The following is a 20,783-nucleotide window of genomic DNA, read 5'->3' on the forward strand; positions in this document are numbered from 1 at the left end:
AGGGCATCATGCTAAGTGAAATATGTCAGAGAATGACAAATATCATATGACCTCACTTATATGTGGAATCTAAAAGACAAAGGAATGAATAAAATCCAAACTCATAGATAGAGCAGATTGGTGACTGCCACAGGGGTGGGGTGGACAGTGGGTAAAATGCGAGAAGGGGAACAGAATGCATAAGCTTCTGGCTATAAAATAAGTCACAGGATGAAATGTACAGTATGGTGACTGTAGATGATAATACTGAATTGTATATTTCAAAATTGCTAAGAGAGTAACTCTTAAAAGTTCTCATCACAAGCAAAAAAACTTTCTAACCATGTTAGGTGACAGATATTAACTAGACTGTGGTTGTCATTTCACAATATATACAATTATCAAATCATTATGTTGTACCCCTAAAACTAATATAATGTTATGTATCAATTGTATCTCAACAACAAAACATTTTTTTTTTAATTAAAAAAAAAAAGAGCTAAAAGATGAGAACGGTTGCTTCCAGGGACAGGACTAGCAGGTGGGGCAGTGGATTGCTATTCCTTCTTGCAAGCTTCGTCTCTCCATTTGACTTTGTTTTCCTCCAATTCCGTGTGTTATGGTGGCTGATGGGCCCTCCGTCAGCACAGCCCATCCAGCCTGGGAACCCCCAGGCCTCCTCACTGCCAATGCACCCTCTTTGAGAATCAGAAGCAGTGGTTCCCTCACAAAAAGATTTGAAACATCTGCCACTCTCCCTCGCCGTCAGACCATGCTCATGAATTCCTTGTGTCCCCAGAAGCTGTGTGGTCTGGGCTGAGGGACTGGGCTGAGCTCCACCATCATGTTGGTTCCCAGCGTTCAGTGTCCCCCAGTGCTGCGTGGGGTGACTGGCGAAATAAAGCACCAAGATGGTTCTTTGTGACCTCCCCACCTCTCATCTTTTCCCTTCCTCCCTCCTTTCTTCTTTCCCTCCATTTCTGCCTTAGGTTACAGCAGATTTTAAGAAGTAGCTAGAGGAGGAAGCAGAACCCCTGCTGTTTGCTGTCATTTGGAAGGAGGAGGTGTTGGTCTGTGAAGCTTCAATTAAGAAGAGCAACCATTAAGGGGCACCTGGGTGGCAACGTTGTTAAGCGTCTGCCTTCGGCTCAGGGCGTGATCCCGGCGTTATGGGATCGAGCCCCACATCAGGCTCCTCCGCTGTGAGCCTGCTTCTTCCTCTCCCACTCCCCCTGCTTGTGTACCCTCTCTTGCTGTCTCTATCTCTGTCAAATAAATAAATAAAAAATCTTTAAAAAAAAAAAAAAAAAAGAAGAGCAACCATTTTGCTCCTTGTCTGGTGGAAGAGCCCCAGGCCTGAGAGAGCGGTACCCTCGGGTTGTACCTTCCCCTTCCCCTTCTTCCCTCTCCCTGTTCTTTGTGTGTGACAGGAACTTATTACAGCACAAATAGGAAAGAAAGCCCAGGGGATTCTGTCTCTCAGAAATTGTTTAAAAGAGGCAGGACTATGCTTTTAGAGCATGGAGCTTTCCAACGCCTTTAAAATTGTGTTGTCTTCTTTGATCCAGCTGCAAAGATTGACAAAGATTTACAAGAACAGGTGTTTACTAAATTAGACTGCCTATAATGGGTAAGTAAGATTTTTAATAAATAAGGAAATTTTAACTACAGCATTAGTATTTTACTGGTTCAACTTTTGTTCCGTCTCTGAATACTCTCTTTTCAAGATCTTTGTTCCTAATCATTCCTTCCTTTACTTTCCTCCATTTCTTCAAGGATTCAGTCATTATTTCTTGTGCATCTACCATGTCACTGTCATGGTCAGGCACCAAGGATGTCCTGGTGATAAGCAAGGCAAGGTCCTTACCCTTGTGTAGCTTTCCTTCCAGCAGAGGAAGACGGACACGAAATAACCAACAATGAAGGAGCAATGTCAGGGCCATGGAGAGAGCGACGCAGGATGGGATGGAGGGGGATGAGTCAGCATGGCTGGTCAGGGCAGGCCTCCCTGAGCAGGTGAGGTCTGAGCTGAGACCTGAGTGTGTGTCGGGGGGGGGGGGGGGGCGGGAAACAGCCCTGCAAGGACCTGTCAGAGGGTCCCAGGCTTGAGAGCAGTGAGCAAGTGGGGAGCAGAAGGGGTGAGTCATGGGGTGGGCAGGGCCCAGCAAATGGGGGACCATGTTGGCTGTGAAAGCAAGTTTGGGTTTTATTCTCAGTGAAACAAGGAGACTTTGGAGTTTGTAGTTTACAAGCTTGTAAGCGGTATGGTGACATGATTGGATTTGCTTTAAAGATCACTCTAACCGCCATGTGACAAATTGGCTTTAAGGGGCTGGAGTGAGACAGGGAACCCAGTTAGGAGGCGGTTAAACTGTCAAGTGAGAGGTGGAAGAATCTTGAACGGAGGCAGCAATGATGGCAATGAAGGGCTATGGACAGTTCAGGGTCTATTTTGGATATAGAGTCAACAAGACCTGCTAACGATGGGATGAGGGGGAGAGGGAGAAGCCAAGATTCCTAAGTCTCTGGCTTGAACAACTGGGTGGATGGGGAAGCTCTTTACTGAGATGAAAGACTAGGAGAAGGGTTTGCTGGGTGTAGGTGGGATGTAGTCACAGAAGGCATGAGATCCTTGAGGCAGAGAGAAAAAGGATTGATTGTTTAGAAGGGTGATGGAGGAATGAGGACTGAGAGTGTGGGTGACTTTCAATGTGGTAATTTCTGCAGAGTGATGGGGGGAAAGTCAGACTTAAGGAGCTGGTGAACACCATAAGGGCAGGGCCCATGTTGGTGTTTGCTCACAGCTGGATCCCCAGTGCCTGGCCCAGGGCCTGGCAAAAATGGTAGCTGCTCCAGTATTTGTGAAATGAATGAGCAAATGAGCAGGTGGTAAGGCAGTGTTGGAACGGAGTGTAAACCCCTCTCAGTACATTTGGTAATGAAGACATGGGGAGAAAAAGAATATACTGAAACAATGGCAGGTTTTTTATTTATTTTCAGTGTTGTGGACAAGGGATTCCTGAGAGTGGTTCTAGTCATAGAGTAGAAAATCTCTAGAGGGTGCTGATGAAAGATGCTGGACAGGGAAGGAAAATTGAGAGAAGGGGGTCCTAGAGCATGGGGGGACAGAAAAAGGGGAAGATGAGGGAGACGATGAGAAGGAGCCTTGCTGCCTGGTCTCTCCCAGTTCATAACTCAACAGTATTTGCTGAATACTGGTCACATGTCAGGCATCATTCCAGGCGTTGAATAATATGAGGATAATTTATGCAGTGTTTTCTCCTTGGGAGAAAATAAAGAAACACAAGGTCTAAGAATATAAAATATTAATATAACACTTAAGAGTTTGGTTGTCCATTCCAACAGCTCTGGACAATATTTTATAACGATTAAACAATAAACAAAACAACACCGTCCCTTCTGGAACTCAGCTGGTTAGCGATCATGACTTACTACTTAAAATGGACTCACTTTCTACCTTTTGTGGATGAAATATCGATCAGATTTTCACACAGTGAACCTTAACATCTTTCTCGTAAGCGCCTTGCACAAAGGCATGTAAATCAAGTTACGCAGACAGGGTTGGGTTCAGAGAACATTTCATATTTGGCACAAAAGTGAAATCACAAGGTATTTAAAATTCAGGGGATTTAAGGAGGCATATAAATATTCTGACCGGCACTGTTGGAATGGACAAGCAAACTCTTAAGTGTTATATTAATGTTTTATTTTCTTAGACCTTGTGTTTCATTATTTTCTCCCAAGGAGAAAACACTGCATAAATTATCCTCATATTATTTCATCTTCTAAGGTAGAACATTCAAGTTTTATTCCATACATATGGTGCTAGACGGGCCAAATGTGTTTCAGATCATCATTAAAAGCCTCATACCAGTTTTGGGAGAAACTCAATGAGCTAGTGAGGTGAGATTTGCAGGTGACAGGAGAAAAATCTGTGATTAAACTACGTGTTGTTAATAAATAAAAATGTTCTCTTCAGAATGACATTGTTGTCGTTCACCCCCCTCCCCTATTTCAAACACTGTTCCTCATTGACTGAATTCAGATGAGTAGCTCTTGACTTCATTCACCGACTACCTGTCAAAAATGAAATAACTGAATGAACAAAGTGTGAAAAATGAGTCTACACAGAAAATATAGCCACCAGTTAAAGTGATGTTTGTAGAATCATGCTTGCTTAACAGATTAATCTCTTCACTTTAAAGTCTTTTGGTAAAAGTTTAAAGTCTAATTAATAAGCAAATGTTCTTGACTCAGAGCACAATGGCATGAAATGGGATCTCACTTCAGATTTTGTTCTTTTTTTTTCCAATTTCTCTATGACACTTGTAGTTTCTTTAATTTTCTCCATTCATTCTCACATGAATTTTCTTTTTTTAAAAGTGTGCTAAGGGAAGCCTAGGTGGCTCAATCGGTTGGGCCATTGACTCTAGATTTTGGCTCAGGTCATGATCTCAGGGTTGTGGGATCGAGCCCCGTGTCGGGCTCTGTGCTCAGCATGGAGCCTGTTTGGGATTTTCCTCCCTCGCTCTGCCTTTTCTCACCATTCTCTCATTTAAAAAAAAGAAGAAGAAGAAAATAAGTGTGCCAGGACATATGTTCATTGGAGGCAGAGATATTCCAGTCTTTAGTTGTAGACCTTATCATGGCTACCTCAAGACCATTATCAGTCACTTAACTTGGCGATGCAGGAAGGTGGTGGTGGTGGGCACTAGGGGAGCAGTAAGTTTGTCCCACCATTTGTTACTGGCACAAACCAACTAACAAAACTATAATACCATCATTTATTATTTGTGAATTTGAACTCTTGTAATTAGGTGCATACATATTTATGATTACTATGTCTTCTTGATGAATTAACCATATATCATGATGGCATGCCCTTCTTTCTCAACAGTAATATTCCTTGTTCAGAAGCCTAATTAGTCTGATATTAATATAGCCACTACAGCTATTTTGGAGTAGTATTTGCATGGATTATTTCCATACTTCTAATTTATCTGTGTCTTTATATTGAAAATGGATTTCCATTAATATGCAAGACCTATGTAATTTGGCCTTACTTTTTTTTTCACCCAATCTAACAATCTTTGTCTTTTCATTGAAGTGTTCAGACCATTAATGTAATTATAAATATTGCCGCAGTTAAACCTGCCATCTCGCTAATCGTTTTCTGCTTGTCCCATATGTTCTTTTTCCTTCGTCCCTCTGACCCTTACTGGCCTTCTTTGGGTTTATTGACTTATTTTTTATGATTCTTTTTTATCTCCCTTGTTGGCTTTTTAGTTATACTTTGTTTTTGGTTTACATTGAACATTTTTAGCTTAACACAGTTCGCTTTCAAATACTACTACAGTACTTCCTGTGTGGCATAAGACCTTTACTGCAGAATTCTTCCATTTTCCTCTCTTGTTCTTTGTGCTGCTATTCTCATTCATTTTACTTCAGTATATTTTTAAAACTGTACAATGCCTTTTAAGTATTTCTACTTCAGACCATCATCATTTAAAAAGGTTAAAATTAGGGGCGCCTGGGTGGCTCAGTCGGTTAAACGTCCACCTCTTGATTTCGGCTCAGGTCATGATTTCAGGGTTGTGAGATCAAGCCCAGCATCAGGCTCCGCACTGGGTGTGGAGCCTGCTTAAGATTCTCTCACTCCCACTCCATCTGCCCCTCCCCCTCTTCTCTCTCCTTTTCTTAAAAAAAAAAAAAAGGTTAAAATTAAGAAAAATGTTTTTCTTATCAACCCACATTTTTTCCCTGTTCCCATGTTCTTTTTTTTTTTAAAGATTTTATTCATTTATTTATTTGACAGAGATAGAGACAGCCAGCGAGAGAGGGAACACAAGCAGGGGGAGTGGGAGAGGAAGAAGCAGGCTCCCAGAGGAGGAGCCTGATGTGGGGCTCAATCCCAGAACGCTGGGATCATGCCCTGAGCCAAAGGCAGACGCTTAACGACAGAGCTACCCAGGTGCCCCAGTTCCCATGTTCTTTATTTCTTTGCATAAATAAAAATTTCTGTCTTGTATCAGATTCCTTCTGCCTGAAGAACTTCCTTCACATTTTTCTTGTGTAGGTCTGCTGGCAATTAATATTTTCAGCTTTTGGCTGTCTGGAAAAAAATTCATTTCATCCTCATTTTTGAAAGGTATTTTTACCAGATATAGAATTCTGACTTGACTTATTTTTTCTTTCAGTTCTTTAAAGATATGACTCCACTGTCTTCTGCTTGCCTAATTTCTGACAAGACATCTGTTATACTTTCTATCTTTGTGCCTCTGTAGAAAATGTTTCTTTATTCCCTCTATCTTTGGGTTTCAGCCATTTGACTATGATGTGCCTCAGTGGGTTTTTCATCATATTTATACTACTTCTGCTCTCTGAACTTCTTAGATCTGTGCGGTTTGCTGTCTTTTGTTAATTTGAAAATCATTTCTTCAAATAATTCTTCTGTCCTATTTTCTATTTTTTTTAAAGATTTTATTTATTTATTTGACAGAGATAGAGACAGCCAGCGAGAGGGGGAACACAAGCAGGGGGAGTGGGAGAGGAAGAAGCAGGCTCATAGCAGAGGAGCCTGATGTGGGACTCGATCCCAGAACGCCGGGATCACGCCCTGAGCCGAAGGCAGACGCTTAACCGCTGTGCCACCCAGGCGCCCCTGTCTTATTTTCTATTTCTTGTCCTTCTGGACTCCAAGTACACCCATGTTAGAGGATTCATTATTGTCCTAATGCTCTCAGATATATTCTCTTCTTTCCCTTTGTGATTGACTTTGCATCATTTCTGTCAACCTATATTCAAGTTTTCTAATTCTTTTCTTTGCTGTGTCTAGTTTGCTGATAAGCGTAGGGAAGGAATTCTTCATCTCTAGTACATACATTTTTAGAGTCAAGAATTTCTACTTGATTCTTTTTACTGCTTCCATAATTCTACTGAAATTTTCCATTTGTGAATGTATGATGTTTACCTTTTCCACTAAAGCCTGTCACACATTAATCATAGTTATTTCGAAGTCCCTGTTCAATAATTCCAACACCTGGGTCATTTTGGGGTCTGAATCTGATTCTGTTAACTGCCTTCTCACTTCATAATGGGTCTTTTCTTTCTTTTCTTTTTGAATACTTTCACTGAATTAACAAATACTGTGTAAAAAAGACCAGTATAGACAGTGTTACACACCCCTGACAATGGGCACACTACTTTTTCTGTCAGGCCTTCGTGGTTGTTCACAGTTGAACTGGATGTTGTTGTTATTGTTACTGTTACGTCATTGTTACTACAGTTACCTTCAGCTCACAAGTGTTCAGATTGGCCAATGGTAGGCTGCTCCAACTTTGTGCTTAGAGTGAAGCCTGGATTGCCTGAGAGGTTTCAGTTTCTGTTTTCCCAGTTTTCCCATTCTGCTCTCAGCTATTAACAAGCCCTGTCTGCTTGCATGCCTGCAGCGAGAATGGTTTGCTTCCTCTCCGAGGAGCAGGTTGCAATTGCTTGTGATTTGGTGGAGGCTTCTAGTGAAGGTAGGTAAGGTTAGAAGGACTTGTTCATCTGAATTTTGGAAGTGGAGCTTTCTTAGCGTTCCAGACTTCCCCCCCTTATAACATTCCATGCCTCTTCCCCCATCCTCCTTCGTGTTTGAGGGGAGGCTTTTGCGGAGAGCTCTTGACTGGGCACAGGTTCCTGCCCCTCCCCCAGTGCTAGCTGACCTCTGCTTTGTGTCAGGCCTCAAGTAGCTGTCTCACCAGTCTCTCAGCTGAGGAGAGCTTTGCTACTAGCCCTCTTTTTGCTGAAGTGGAAATTACACTCAATGGGGAACCTCTTTTAAGAAGAGCAAACATTTTGCACCTTCCCTGGTGGAAGAGCCCTGGGCATCAAACCATAGGCCCCCTTGACATTCTGGAGAAGGAGAGTGGTCTTCCTTCCTCCTGCTGTCTCTCCCTGATCTTTGTATGTGACAAGAATTTATTACAGCACAAGTATGGGAGGTAGCCCAGGGGACTCTGCCTCTCAGAATTATTTGGAAGAGGCAAGGAAATGCTTTATCTCAGAATTTTCTGAAGCCTTTATGGCCGTTTTCCCCCCTTAACCTGACCCACCAGAGTATTAACATGGATTTATCAACCTGGGCACTTTCTAAATGAGGCTGCCTCTAAAACAGCTCAAGTCACTGGACAAATAAAACCTTTACTAAATATGGAAATTCTACTTACAACATTTGTACTTTAACACTTGAAGTTACTTCTGTGCAGAAACTCCCTTTTTCCATGGTCTTGTTTCCAATTATTCTCATCTTTGCCTGTTTTTGGTTCTTGCCTTTCTTCATTCATTTGTTCATCAGTAAATATTGATTGTGCACCTACCATGTGGCTGTCGTGGTCCAGACATGTCCTGGTGAATAAACAAGACAAGATCCTTACCCTTGTGTAGCTTGCCTTCCAACAGAGGAATTTATGCTAAATAACCAACAATGAATGAAGGAGCAATGTCAGTGCCATGGAGAGAGGGAAACAGGATGGGATAGAGGCTGATGGGTCAGCATGGCTGGTCAGGACAGGCCTCCCTGAGCAGGTGAGGTCTGAGCTAGAGGGGGGACGTGGGAGGGGGAGCAGCCCTGCAAGGATCCATCAGAGGGTCCCAGACTTGAGAGTAATGAGCAAGTGGGGAGCAGAAGGGGTGAGTCATGGGGTGGGCAGGGCCCAGCAAATGGAGGACCATTTTGGCTGTGAAAGCAAGTTTGCATTTTACTGAGTGAAATGGTGAGACTTTGGAGGGTTTTGGTTGGTTTGTTTTGTTTTGTTTTTCATAGTGTGGAAGTGACCTGATCGGGTTTGCTTTTCCAAAATGTTCAGCGTGGCTGTTGTGAGAAGCGGGGATCCCAGTTAGGAGGCTGTTATACTGTCTAGTGAGAGGTGAAAGAATCTTGAGCTGAGGTGGCAATGATGGCAATGAAGGGCTATGGACAAGGGTATATTTTGTTTTATATATATGTGTGTGTGTGTCTGCGTGTGTGTGTATATATATATATATTTTAAGTATAGTTGACATAATGTTACAGTAGTTTCAGGTGTACAACATAGTGATTCAGCAAGTATGGTGAGCATAGGGATATATTTTGGATATAGAGTCAACAGAATCTCATCGTGATGGGATGGGGGGAGAGGGAGAAGCCAAGATTTCTAAGTTTCTGGCTTGAACAATAGGATGGATGGGGAAGTTCTTTACTGAGATAGAGAAACTAGAGGAGGGATTTGCGGGGGGTAAGAGTTTAGGGGGGATATAGTCACAGAAGGCATGAGATCCCTGAGGCAGAGAAAAAAGGGGCTGATTGTTTAGAAGGACGATGGAAGAGATGAACGAGGAATTAGAAGAGCATTCGGGACTGTCAGTGTTGTGATTTCAGAAGAATGGCAGGACAGATGTCAGACTTCAAGAAGATGAAGAACACTGTGGAAACAGGGACCATGACAGTGTTTGCTCATAGTTGGACCCCCAGTGCCTGGCACACAGCCTGGCAAATGGTGGGTGCTCCTCATTTACTTCTGAAATGAATAAATGACAGAGTGGGAGTTAAAGAAATATTGGAACTGAATGTTGAAGACTTTCAGTAAATTTGGCAATGAAGGAAAGTGGAGAAGTAACATGCTAACTAGCAGAGATAACCAATTTTAATTTTTTATATTAAATTTAATGGATAAAGGAGGCTTGAATGTTTGTTGTCACAGGAAAAATAACTCTAGAGAGGAGAAATGAGGAAGCTGGTCCGTGAAAGGATAATTAATGGCATAAGGTTCTTCCATAGGAGAAGGAAGGTAACATCCGTTATTCATGCATTATGTACCAGGAAGTGGGCCAGCACCTCACATCTGTTATCTTGCTCAACCTTCACAATGATCGTTTAGGGTAGAGTTGCCAAATAAAATACAGGACACCCAATTAAATTTTAATTTCAGATAGCAAAAAAATCAGTATGATTCATGCACTATCTGGAACATACTTATATTGAAATATCAATGTTGATCCAAAATTCAAATTTGACTGGGTCTCTGATACTTTTATGTATTAAATGGATCAACCCTACTTTGGGGTAGATAACATAACTGCCATTTTTCCTGAAGGAAACTGAGGATCTGATAGACGGAGTAATATTGCCCACATTCACAAAGTTATTAAAAGTGGTGGTCAGGGGGCACCTGGGTGGCGCAGTCGTTAAGCGTCTGCCTTCAGCTCAGGGCATGATCCCAGCGTTCTGGAATCGAGCCCTGCATCAGGCTCCTCTGCTGGGAGCCTGCTTCTTCCTCTCCCACTCTCCCTGCTTGTGTTCCCTCTCCTGCTGGCTGTCTCTCTCTCTGTCAAATAAATAAATACAATCTTTAAAGAAAAAAAAAAGTGGTGGTCAGAATTGGAACCCCGTCTGTCTGACTCCTGAACTTATGCTTTTCCCATGGGTGGCCCCATGGGGCATTGGAGTCGAGTCCACAGTAGGGCTTAGCTCAATAAGTCAGCTGTTTTCCCACTTGTATGTATGACTGGCCTCTAGTTAAACTCTCAAAGGTGGGGAGCTTCTTGGGATCATTTTTGTGTCTGCTAAAAGCACCACTAAATCATCCTTCATGGACTTCTAGGTGGGATATTTTTGCTAATACATTGAAATGAATGACATTAATAGGTTATTAATTGTTTCTTGTTGTTGTTTCTTTGTTTTAAGTCTCCAACGACTGGGCTAATTTAGAAAGTGTGCCTGACCGGGCAGCATGCCCCAGCGCCGCTGTAGTTGGCTAGATGTTTACCAACCTGACATGGTCGAGTGAGGAGGGCAGCTTTCCGTTTTTTAAAAAAGAGAGCTATCATTTTTTTTAATGCAGATATGTACCCAGTATTGAAATTACTTGGAGGAACTACGCTTGTACTCTGGAGTAGGACATGGGTTAGATAAGGTTAGTAAAACTTCTAACGGGTCATATAGACTAGGACTTAAGACCTCTGAGTCTGCAGTCAAATCTTGCTCCACAATATATTTGGTATTAGGCAAGTCATTTAACCTTTCTTTGTCCCTTGTTTTCTGTTTTCAAAAACGGGGCTGATGATGACGATACCCACAACACCTTCCCTACAGAGTAGGTGTGAGGACTGCGTGTGCTAGCACAAGGAGTAAGCCCTTAGCACACGGGCAGCCATCATCTCCCTCACCAGGGCATGATTCCCATCCCTGAGGGTGCTTCCGTTTGAAACAATGCTATCTCCACATTTCACAGGCTGGGGATGAGGTTACAGGGATTTTGTTGTTGTTTCACTCTGAGAGCTGTTTGTGACAAATAACCTCACGTGAATTTGTATGGGGGCATTGGTACAAGGCTGAGACAAAATTGCCCACAAATCTGAAACAAATCACCAAACCTAAGGACAAGATTTTTGCCTACTAAGTAGCATTTCTTTAGTTGCCTGGGTCTACATGCTGCTTAGTGATTGTCTTAAAGAAAAAGAACTCTTAATACCTAATGGAAACGTTGGACCAAAGATATTGAGCTCTGTCCTTCAATCAGATAAAATGTAAGCAGATTTTGCATTTTCACTATTACTTCACGTTTTCCACTCCTTCCTCATCCTACCACAAATGCTAAATTCATGCCTTTTTACATTACAAGCTTTTCCCTTTTACATTACAAGCTCAGTGAATCCTACATGAAATATCTTTATTTTATATGAATATTATATATTCATATATAATATATAACATATGAATTGTATTCTATATTATATATAATAATTTATATGTTATAATTCATATATAATATGTGAATATATTATATTCACTTTATATAATATATGTAATATAATGTGTGCATAATATATTAATGATATGTAATAATATCTTGCATATATAGTGTCTTGAATGATTTCCTTTTCATTTAATAGTGACCAAAATATGTATTAAGGGCCGTTTTTGACTCAGAATTTGTGGACATTTCCTTTCTTCTCTTCTGTAGTAGCTCACCCTGCATGGTCCATCATGTGTAGTCATTTATTCGGTAAGTATGTATTGAGCACCTTCTACATGCTAAGCACTATTCTAAGTGCTGACTGCTGCTGTCAGACCACAAAACAAAACCTTGCCCTCATGGAACTTTGCTGTTGATCATGAAGTTTTTGCTCAAAGTCGCCTACTTTTTGTGGATGAGGCATGGCTTAGATTTTCACTCTGAAGTGATCACTTTAAGCGGATCTTAAAACTCTTTCTTGTAATTGCCTTTACATGTACGCAAGTAAATCAAGAAATTAAGACAGGTTTAGGAGTAGAGAACAGTGTCGTGTTAGACATTAAATTAGAACCATGGAGTATTTAAAATTCAGGGGATTTAAGGAGGCATATAAATATTATGACCTTCACTGTTGGAATGATTAACCAATCTTTTAAGTGTCATTTTAATGTTTCATTTTCAAAGACCTTGCATTACACTCTCATCTCACAAAGTAAGAATCACTGCCAAAATTTCCCATCTTGCTTGAAGTCCCACGATGGACTTCCGAGCTTTGTGTTGCTCACCATTGGCACTGTGAGTAGACCAAGTCATGATAACCAACAGCAGATCAGTTTTAAGAGAAACTCACTGAGCTTTCTCATACCTATCCTGTTGATTGATTCCAGGCCATTCTCAATCTCATTCTGCTGCTGCCTCTGATGAAGTGCCTAGATAAGCCGAGTGTGGAGAATGTGGAACCACCAGTTACCCGTGAAGTTTATGGGTTCATATTCATCTAAAAGGTACCCACGCCCCACTTTCAGTCATCTACTGCCAAGTAACGAGCCATCCCAGCATCCCATGCGTTATTAGTGGTATAAAGCAACAACCATTTTTATTATGTTCATGGGTTAGGAATTGGGAAAAGGCATAATGGGGGAGGCTCCTCTCAGCTGCATTGTCCGTTGGAGCCTCAGCTGCTGCAACTTGTCTGGCTAGGGGACACCTGAAGAGCTGGGGCTGGAAGATCCACCTCCAAGACCCACAGTTCGTCAGGAGAGTCCAAGATGGCGGTGGAGCAGGAACCCTGAAGTTCGTCTGGTCCCAGGAATTCAGCTAGATAGCTACCAAACCATTCTGAACACCTACAAACTCATCCGGAGATGGGAGAAAAGAACAGCTGCAACTCCATGAACAGAAAAGTGACCACTTTCTGCAAGGTAGGAGGTGCGGAGACAGGAATCTGAGGCGATATATGGGAAAATAGACTGTGGTGGGGGCGGGGGCGGGGGCGGGGAGCCGCCGTCAGCCAGCTACCGGCAGTGATAGAGCCATGGAGCACAAGATCGGAACTTCTAGAAGCCTGCTCCGGTGAGGGACATCACTCTGGTGCCTAAGCAGGGGGTGGGGGGGGGGCTCTCTCTGGGACCGTGTGGTCTCAGGACCCTCAGGGTCACAGAAAGACCAGGGGTGCCTGAGTGCGGCAGAGCTCCCAGGCATCGGAGCGGGGAAGCCGCTACAAAGAGCGAGCGGAGGAGTGGGCTCTCCGCTCTGGGTGGCCATAAACGGGGATCCGCGGCACAGTTGGGCCACTGCTCTCTGAGAAGGGGTCGAACACGCGGCACATCTGGGGAAACTCCCCTTCTTCCCCCGGGTGGAGTGGCATGGGAGTCTGTGGGGTTTGGAGAGTCCAAACAGGGCCCAGCGCCAGAGACAGAAACCTCTCAGTCACAGGCGGGTGAGCATGGAGTGCAGACAGAGACCAGGGAGACAGGAGTGATCCACTGTTTTTCTCTGAGGGCGCACTGAGGAGTGGGGCCCCGAGCTCTCAGCTCCTCCGGGGCTAGAAGTTAGGAGGCCGCCATTTTCATTCTCATCCTCTAAAGCTAGAATGCTGAAGGATAGTCAGCTGGACTGTCAAGCTGAACACCTATATGTGCTCTCCATGGAGTAGCATTACAGGATAGCTGCACTTCTCTCTTGGTGGCTTAAGGCTCCAAGAACCAATGTTCCCAGTGAACAGAGTGGAAACTGCAGTCTCAGAAACCCCGTAGCATCACCTCGGCTGTAGTGCATTGGATGAAGCAGCTTTAAGCTCACTGAACTTCAAGGGAAAGAGACAGAGACCCCTACCTCTCATGCCACAACTCCATCATTTTATTTTATTTTATTTTATTTTATTTTATTTTATTTTATTTTATTTTATTTTATTTTATTTTATTATTTTTTAAATTTAAATTCAATTAGCCAACTGAGAGTACATCATTAGTTTCAGGTGTAGTGTTCAGTAAATTATCAGTTGCGTATAACACTCAGTGCTCATCACATCACGTGCCCTCCTTAATGCCCATCACCCAATTACTCCATGCTCCCACTCACCTCCCCTCCAACAACCCTCAGTTTGTTTCCTATAGTTGAGTCTCTCATGGGTTTTCTCCCTCTCTGATGACTTCCCATTCTGTTTTCTCTCCCTTTGCCTATGGTCCTCATCATTTTAAATATCCTGATTAAGGGGCACCTGGGTGGCTCAGTTAGCTGAGTGTCCTACTATTGCTTTCGGCTCAGGTCATGATCTCGGGGTTGTGGGATGGAGACCCGCATTGGGCTCCTTGCTCAGCTTGCTCATACTTTTAACTCAGACCATACTTCATGAAAGTGGGTGTCATTTAATATTTTATTATAAAAGCCCTTCATGAATTTTCTTTGTGTAGTAATGTGCTAGACCACAGATTGTTACTGAATTCTTCCTTTTCTTCTGTGGTAAAAATACTTTGTTCTTCTGCTGATAATGTCTACAGTAAGACCATTGCAGCTTCACTCCCTGGAGTCAGGAGACTGAAGATGCTGTGACCTGAGAGAACAGTAACTTCTAAGCAGTGTTTGGTACTAAACAAACTATCGTAATTATTGCAAAACCATTTATGATTAAGGCAATTTTATATATTATTACACTAAGGATTTTATCATCTGAATACATTTCCAATTTCTTCATGCCTTTTCTGATTTTCAGTTCCATATGTCCCCAAAGCTTTTACATCATTTATAAAATATATTTTAAATATAGTGAAGTGAAAAGAGCTTCTGTTACCACTTCGTAGCCTTTGGTGTCACTGGAGCTCGAGCATACTCGGTGTGTTAAAACCCTGTCAGAGGGAAGTGAGTAATGAAATGTTTTACAGGGAAGGGTGGCCAGATGGCTTTATTTTGTGATAGGTGAGACAGAAATGGTGGGGACTGCCATAAAACTTAAAAATGTTTGCATTAGTCTGGTGATGCTAGGCTCCTTAATTATCATGTCTGTTCCTTCAGGGAATGCCATCAGGGAACAGCGTTTTGTCCTACAGAGTTCTCCTGACTTTAATGTTCCTTAGGTTAATTAATTTATCCAACCTGGATTCTCAATTTCCTTTATAGTGGCTTCATAGACATATATAGATTACCAGAAGAGTATTCCTTTTTGAAGCTAAAAAGCTTGAGAGAAGTTTTTTTGGTTTTTGTTTTTAAAATCATTATTAGTGTTTTCTAACCATTAGTGGGTTTTGTTATTTTTTTCTAAGCCAGACCACAGGGCATATAGTAAAAGAGAAATTACCTTGATGTGTTCACCTGCAAGCTTACTAAAAACTGCTTTGATGCTTGAACTGAGTTCAACACTAAAATAGATCATTACAATAAAATGCTTCTTGGCTTCTTCCAGAACTTAGTGCTAAAATTTTCTTCCAAATAAATCACATGCTAAGAAGGCAAAATTTTAATACCTGGATAGCTGTGGGTAGGGTGCCTAGCTGCTGATGTCCCTAGATCATTTTGCTTAATGTTGATTGAGAACTGGTGGTTGGCTGTCTTCATTCCATCAAGCGAACATCAGATGGTGGATGATAAGGTCTTTCTTTTCTCAAAATATACCAGAGATTCTCAAAATGTGGCCCATCAGACCCCCGCGGGGGCCCAAGATCTTTTCAGTGTGTTTACCAGGTCAAAGCTATTTTCACTGTAATGCTAAGATGTTATGTGCATTTTTACTATGTTGACATTTGCAACTGATTGTGCAAAGGTGATGGTGCTTAAAACTGCTGGCACCTCAATCAAGGCAACGGCACCAAACTGACCTACTAGTCCTTAGATTTCTTCACTGCCAGGTACTTCCTGCCCCTGATGAAGCAGCAAAAATTAGTGCTTTTATTAAATTTTCACCCCTTGAGTAAATTTCTTCTTAACATTTTGTGTGATGGAATGGGATGTCCACATGAAGCATTTCTACTGCATAGCAAAGTAAGATGGTTCTCTTAAAGAAAAGCACTTGTGTGATCTCCTGGGTTACAACTAAACTAGCTGCTTTTGGGGGGAATATCTTTTTTTTACTTGAAAGAATGACAGACAACCGTTTTATAGATCTGAGTATTTAGAAGACATTTTCTTGAAAATTAAGTGAGCCATCACTTCAAGGAAAATAACAAAATGGTATTTGTTGCCCACCGTAAAAATTGCTTTCAAATAAAAATCAGAATTTTGGAAAATTTATATCTGCACTGTGAGCTTCCTGATACATACATCTTTTCTGATATAGATTGCATATTAATGAATATGATTGTTGATATCATATAATGAAATGGGTCATCATTTCGAGTATTTGCATAACTCAGTAAACTAATAATTTACAAATGACCAATGCATGATGTAACAAAATCATGCATTGATAAGAGATCTATTGAATGTATAAGAGCAAATATTTTAATGTAACAGGACACTGATAGTTCATTTGATGAAGTTTCAGAGTTCAAATTGCAACTGACCTTTAAGAAATGACCACTTTTCCAGTCTTGGTATATCAAAGAAGAATACCCACAATTATCTTGAAGAGTCAATAAAATACTCCTCCCTTTCCCAACTACATATCTGTATGAGTATGTATTGGAAAATGGGTGTATTATTGATACTTTTAAATGAATTAATAAATATTTTAATTTCCCTGTTTAAATTTCTAATATTACAAATATTGACATATGAGACACAAAAATTAATACTCCTTAGATTCTCAATAATTTTTAAGAGCCTACAGGAGACTGAGAGCAGAAAGCTTGAGAACTGCTAATGTAGATTAATCTGCTTCGCAACCAGATGCCCAGGGGCATATATGTAGAAAGCGAAAACTATCAGTACGGAAAAATTTCCCACCCGGCATGCAATTTAGTTACTATCATAAATAGCCCTTGGCAGAGTATTCCAGACGTTGTCTTTTGGGCTCTTCCATTCACTGAACGGTCACCATATGGAATTCTCAACCTCTGGCCTGAGTAGCTGTGATGTTTTCTTAAAGAGTTAATCTTCATATGTATTGGTGAAGTGTTTAAAGGGAACATAGTATGGATTTTGAAGGAATGGAGAAAGAATGGAGACAATTCATCTGTCTCTCTCTCTCTCTCTCTCTCACACACACACGCACGCACACACATACACCTCCAGTCTTAGTTGGAAAGAGGAAACGATTAATGTTTGTATCTTATATTAAGAGCTGCAATTACACTTTGTACCTAACGAATAGCCAATATATTTCAGTTATTGACCAGTTGAGTGTTACGTATCTGACAGTTATATCTTTTTCATAGATTTTTGTTTTTTGTACCTTGCATTGACTTTCCTTTTCTCATGTCCGACTGTGAAAGGAATTATAAACTATACTAACATTATGATGGATAAACATTTTTGCTTGAAAAGTTTGGTTATTTGACTTGATAACAGTAATTTTGGTTTTCAGTAAAGTCAATGAGGTATTATGTACTTTTTCCCAAGGAAGATTGTTTCTATCCCATGATACTTCAGTAAATCATGCCACTTACAGCTCTAGAGGAGAGGCAAACACTGCAGAGAGCTGAGTCTTTATTTAAGCAGAAAATACAGGTGTGACCATGGTTGAGGACTAAAAGAATAGACTCTCTTGAAATTAAAGCATGCACCAATGTTCCTCATTTCTGTTTCTGAAATACCTAAACATTGTCAAAGCACTGATTTGACTTGTTCTTTTGCGAGCAAGTGACATAGGGAATAAATATTTCTGAGTTGTGCTAGAGACAAAGAGAAGCAGCACAGTGTAGAGAAAAAAGTGGATGCCTTCTACTCAGTTTTACCACGATCCTGGCTTCCTGCATGACTTTGGGTCAGATATTATACACTTTTTTTTTTTTAATTTCAGAGGTAGAATTTAGTGATTAATCAGTTGCATAGAATACCCAAGTGCCCTCCTTATCTTCGTTTTTCTCACCTATAAAGTGAGCATGGGTCAACATTTTTGGATGCTTTCCAAAGTCTATTCTGTCCACCAAATTCTATAAAACTAAACTGCTATGTTTCTTCTTTTTTATACAATCTAGTTTTCATGGCATGTGCATAGTTGAAGGTTGTATGGAGAGTTAAGTGTTGAGAAGTTCTCCTTTCTCTGAGTCAACACATCACTGGAGGTGTTGGGTTGAATATAGAAAGTAATATTCTTACATTGATATCCAGTTCAGCCAAATTAGATACCATAATGATAGAAACTCTCACAGTAGTTAAATTAACTGAGGAAAGTGTTTTGCAAATGAGCTTTTTGTCATTTTTCTATTCTCCCTCTGCAGTCTGAGGTCCTGTCTATAAATGTCTTTGAAACTTAAGGCAAATGTATTAACCAAAAATTTGAAATAAAGAAAAAGCAGATGAAATTCTGCACTTTGCATAATTTGCCTTCAACTGTCATAGATGTAACAAAGGCTGAGCATTTGTAAAGTAAGAACTTGCTGACTTTTTAAAAAAAGATTTATTATTTTAGAGAGAGAGAGAGACAGAGACAGAGCACACAAGTGGGGGTAGTGGCAGAGGGAGAGAATCTCCAAAAGACTCCCCACTGAGCACAGAGCCCAACCTGAGGCTCGATTTCATGACCCTGAGATCATGACCCTGAGATCATGACCTAAGCTGAAACCAAGATTTGGACACTTAACCAACTGAGCCACCCAGGCACCCCAAATCTTGCTGACTTAAAAAACACCTTGCAGATTCATTTACTTTATAGATTATGTTGATGACTTACCCCAGAAAACTGGCATGATTTCACAAGACAGGCTGCTTTTCCTCCCAAGCCTTATTTGCAATATTCTACCTACCTCTAGCCTGGCAGCCCCAGAGTGTAAGCAGCAGCTCTCCCAGGTTTGTGGGGCTGAGACTGCACTGTGTTTATTGGACGTACGGTTTTTCTCTTCCTTTTGGGCCAATACTTGGTAACTCAGTCTTGCCACTGAATCCTAGGTCTAGATAGGTCTGTCTATGAAGATTTTGTTGGCCTTGCAAAAAGTTGAAGAAGTCAGAATGGAATCCATCTCTCTCTCTAGCCATCCTGTTGTTCTGACTCAGATGCACTTCCTCCAGACATCACTTGCATGTTTCTACACATGCATGCACTGAGGGTGCATTCGTATTTCCAGGGAAAGGAGAAAAAATTTGAGTTTGACCACTATGTTTCTTCAAATGAGACCTTTTAAAGTATGGATGCTGAATGATAATGAAGTGTCAATGTAGGTTCATCAATTGCAACAAATGTACCACTCTGATGGGGGGTGTTGATAATGGGGGAGGCTGTGCACGTGTGGGGTAGAGGTTCTATGGGAAATCTCTGTTCCTTCCACTCAATTTTGCTGTAGACTTAAAATTGCACTAAAAAGGGTGCCTGGGTGGCTCAGTCAGTTGAGTGTCTGCCTTCAGCTCGGGTCATGATCCTAGAGTCCTAGGATCGAGCCTCATGTTGGGCTTCCTGCTGGGTTGGGAGCCTGTTCTCCCTCTCCCTCTGCTGCTCCCCCTGCTTGTGCTCTCTCACTCTCTGTCAAATAAATAAATAAAACCTTTAAGAAAAAAAAATTGTACTAAAAAACCTTAAGTCTATTTTTAAAAAACCAGGATCTTATATGTTGTTTCCACCACCGCCACTACCAAGCACTTCTGATGACTCTGAAACATACAAAGGAGATGAGTTCTGCTTGCACATAATCAGCTCTTGTGAAACAGCAGAGCAAGCGAATATCTTTATAGAAATGACAAAAACCTTTATGCCAGAGCATCTTGCCTCCACAGGGCATTCAATTAATTATGAGCTGGGAGCAAATAATACTTTTTATAGTATCTTGACATTTATTGGATGCATTGTTTTATACATAACATTATTCACTCAGTCTCTCCGTTCTGCCTTTATTGCATGGTGATCTTATAATCCTATATGAGAAATGTTCACATTAAGAACTTGGCAGATTTACAACTGAGTTTTATAAAGATTTTTAGGTTGTCATTTGTTGATAAAAAATGACATCTTTAATTTTCTCTCATTCTTTGGTTTACCCTTCTACATTCTTCTTGTTCACTGTGTTTTAAATTTTGTGTGAGATCCTAGGTGGACAAGAAAGAATTTTAGTAAAACATATGTAAACATATACTTAGAAGAACTTAGTAAAACAACAATATAATAAACATTTTTGTATTATGTGCCCCTCCCCATGCTTATTCCCCTTCTCAAACTCTGTGGTTTAGAATTAAATTATTCTCTTTCTTGTCTTTACGGTTTTTCCATGTCTCTGTAACCCTAAACAACACTTGTTGACGCTTGAACAACATACACTTGAGCTGTACAGGTCCACTCAGATGAGGATTTTTTGAACAAATACAGTACAGTATGATAAATGTATTTTACCTTCCTTATAATTTTCTTAATAACATTTTCTTTTTTCTAGCTTTCTCATAAGAACACAATATATAGTACATATATATAAACATAAAATATGCACTAATCACCTGCTTATGTTATTGCTA

The 20,783-nt window shown here is 41.0% G+C and overlaps 1 long non-coding RNA gene across 1 annotated transcript; it reads left to right on the plus strand.

Annotated features, from left to right (window-relative positions):
• The first annotated feature begins 7,418 nt into the window (after window positions 1–7,418).
• Window positions 7,419–13,177, plus strand: LOC123001235 (uncharacterized). Its single transcript, XR_006409869.2, has 3 exons — window positions 7,419–7,520; window positions 12,644–12,760; window positions 12,957–13,177. It is a non-coding gene; the product is annotated as an uncharacterized LOC123001235 (long non-coding RNA).
• The last annotated feature ends 7,606 nt before the right edge of the window (window positions 13,178–20,783 follow it).

Source organism: Ursus arctos, unplaced genomic scaffold (genome assembly GCF_023065955.2).
Source record: "Ursus arctos isolate Adak ecotype North America unplaced genomic scaffold, UrsArc2.0 scaffold_26, whole genome shotgun sequence".
Classification (NCBI taxonomy): domain Eukaryota; kingdom Metazoa; phylum Chordata; class Mammalia; order Carnivora; family Ursidae; genus Ursus; species Ursus arctos.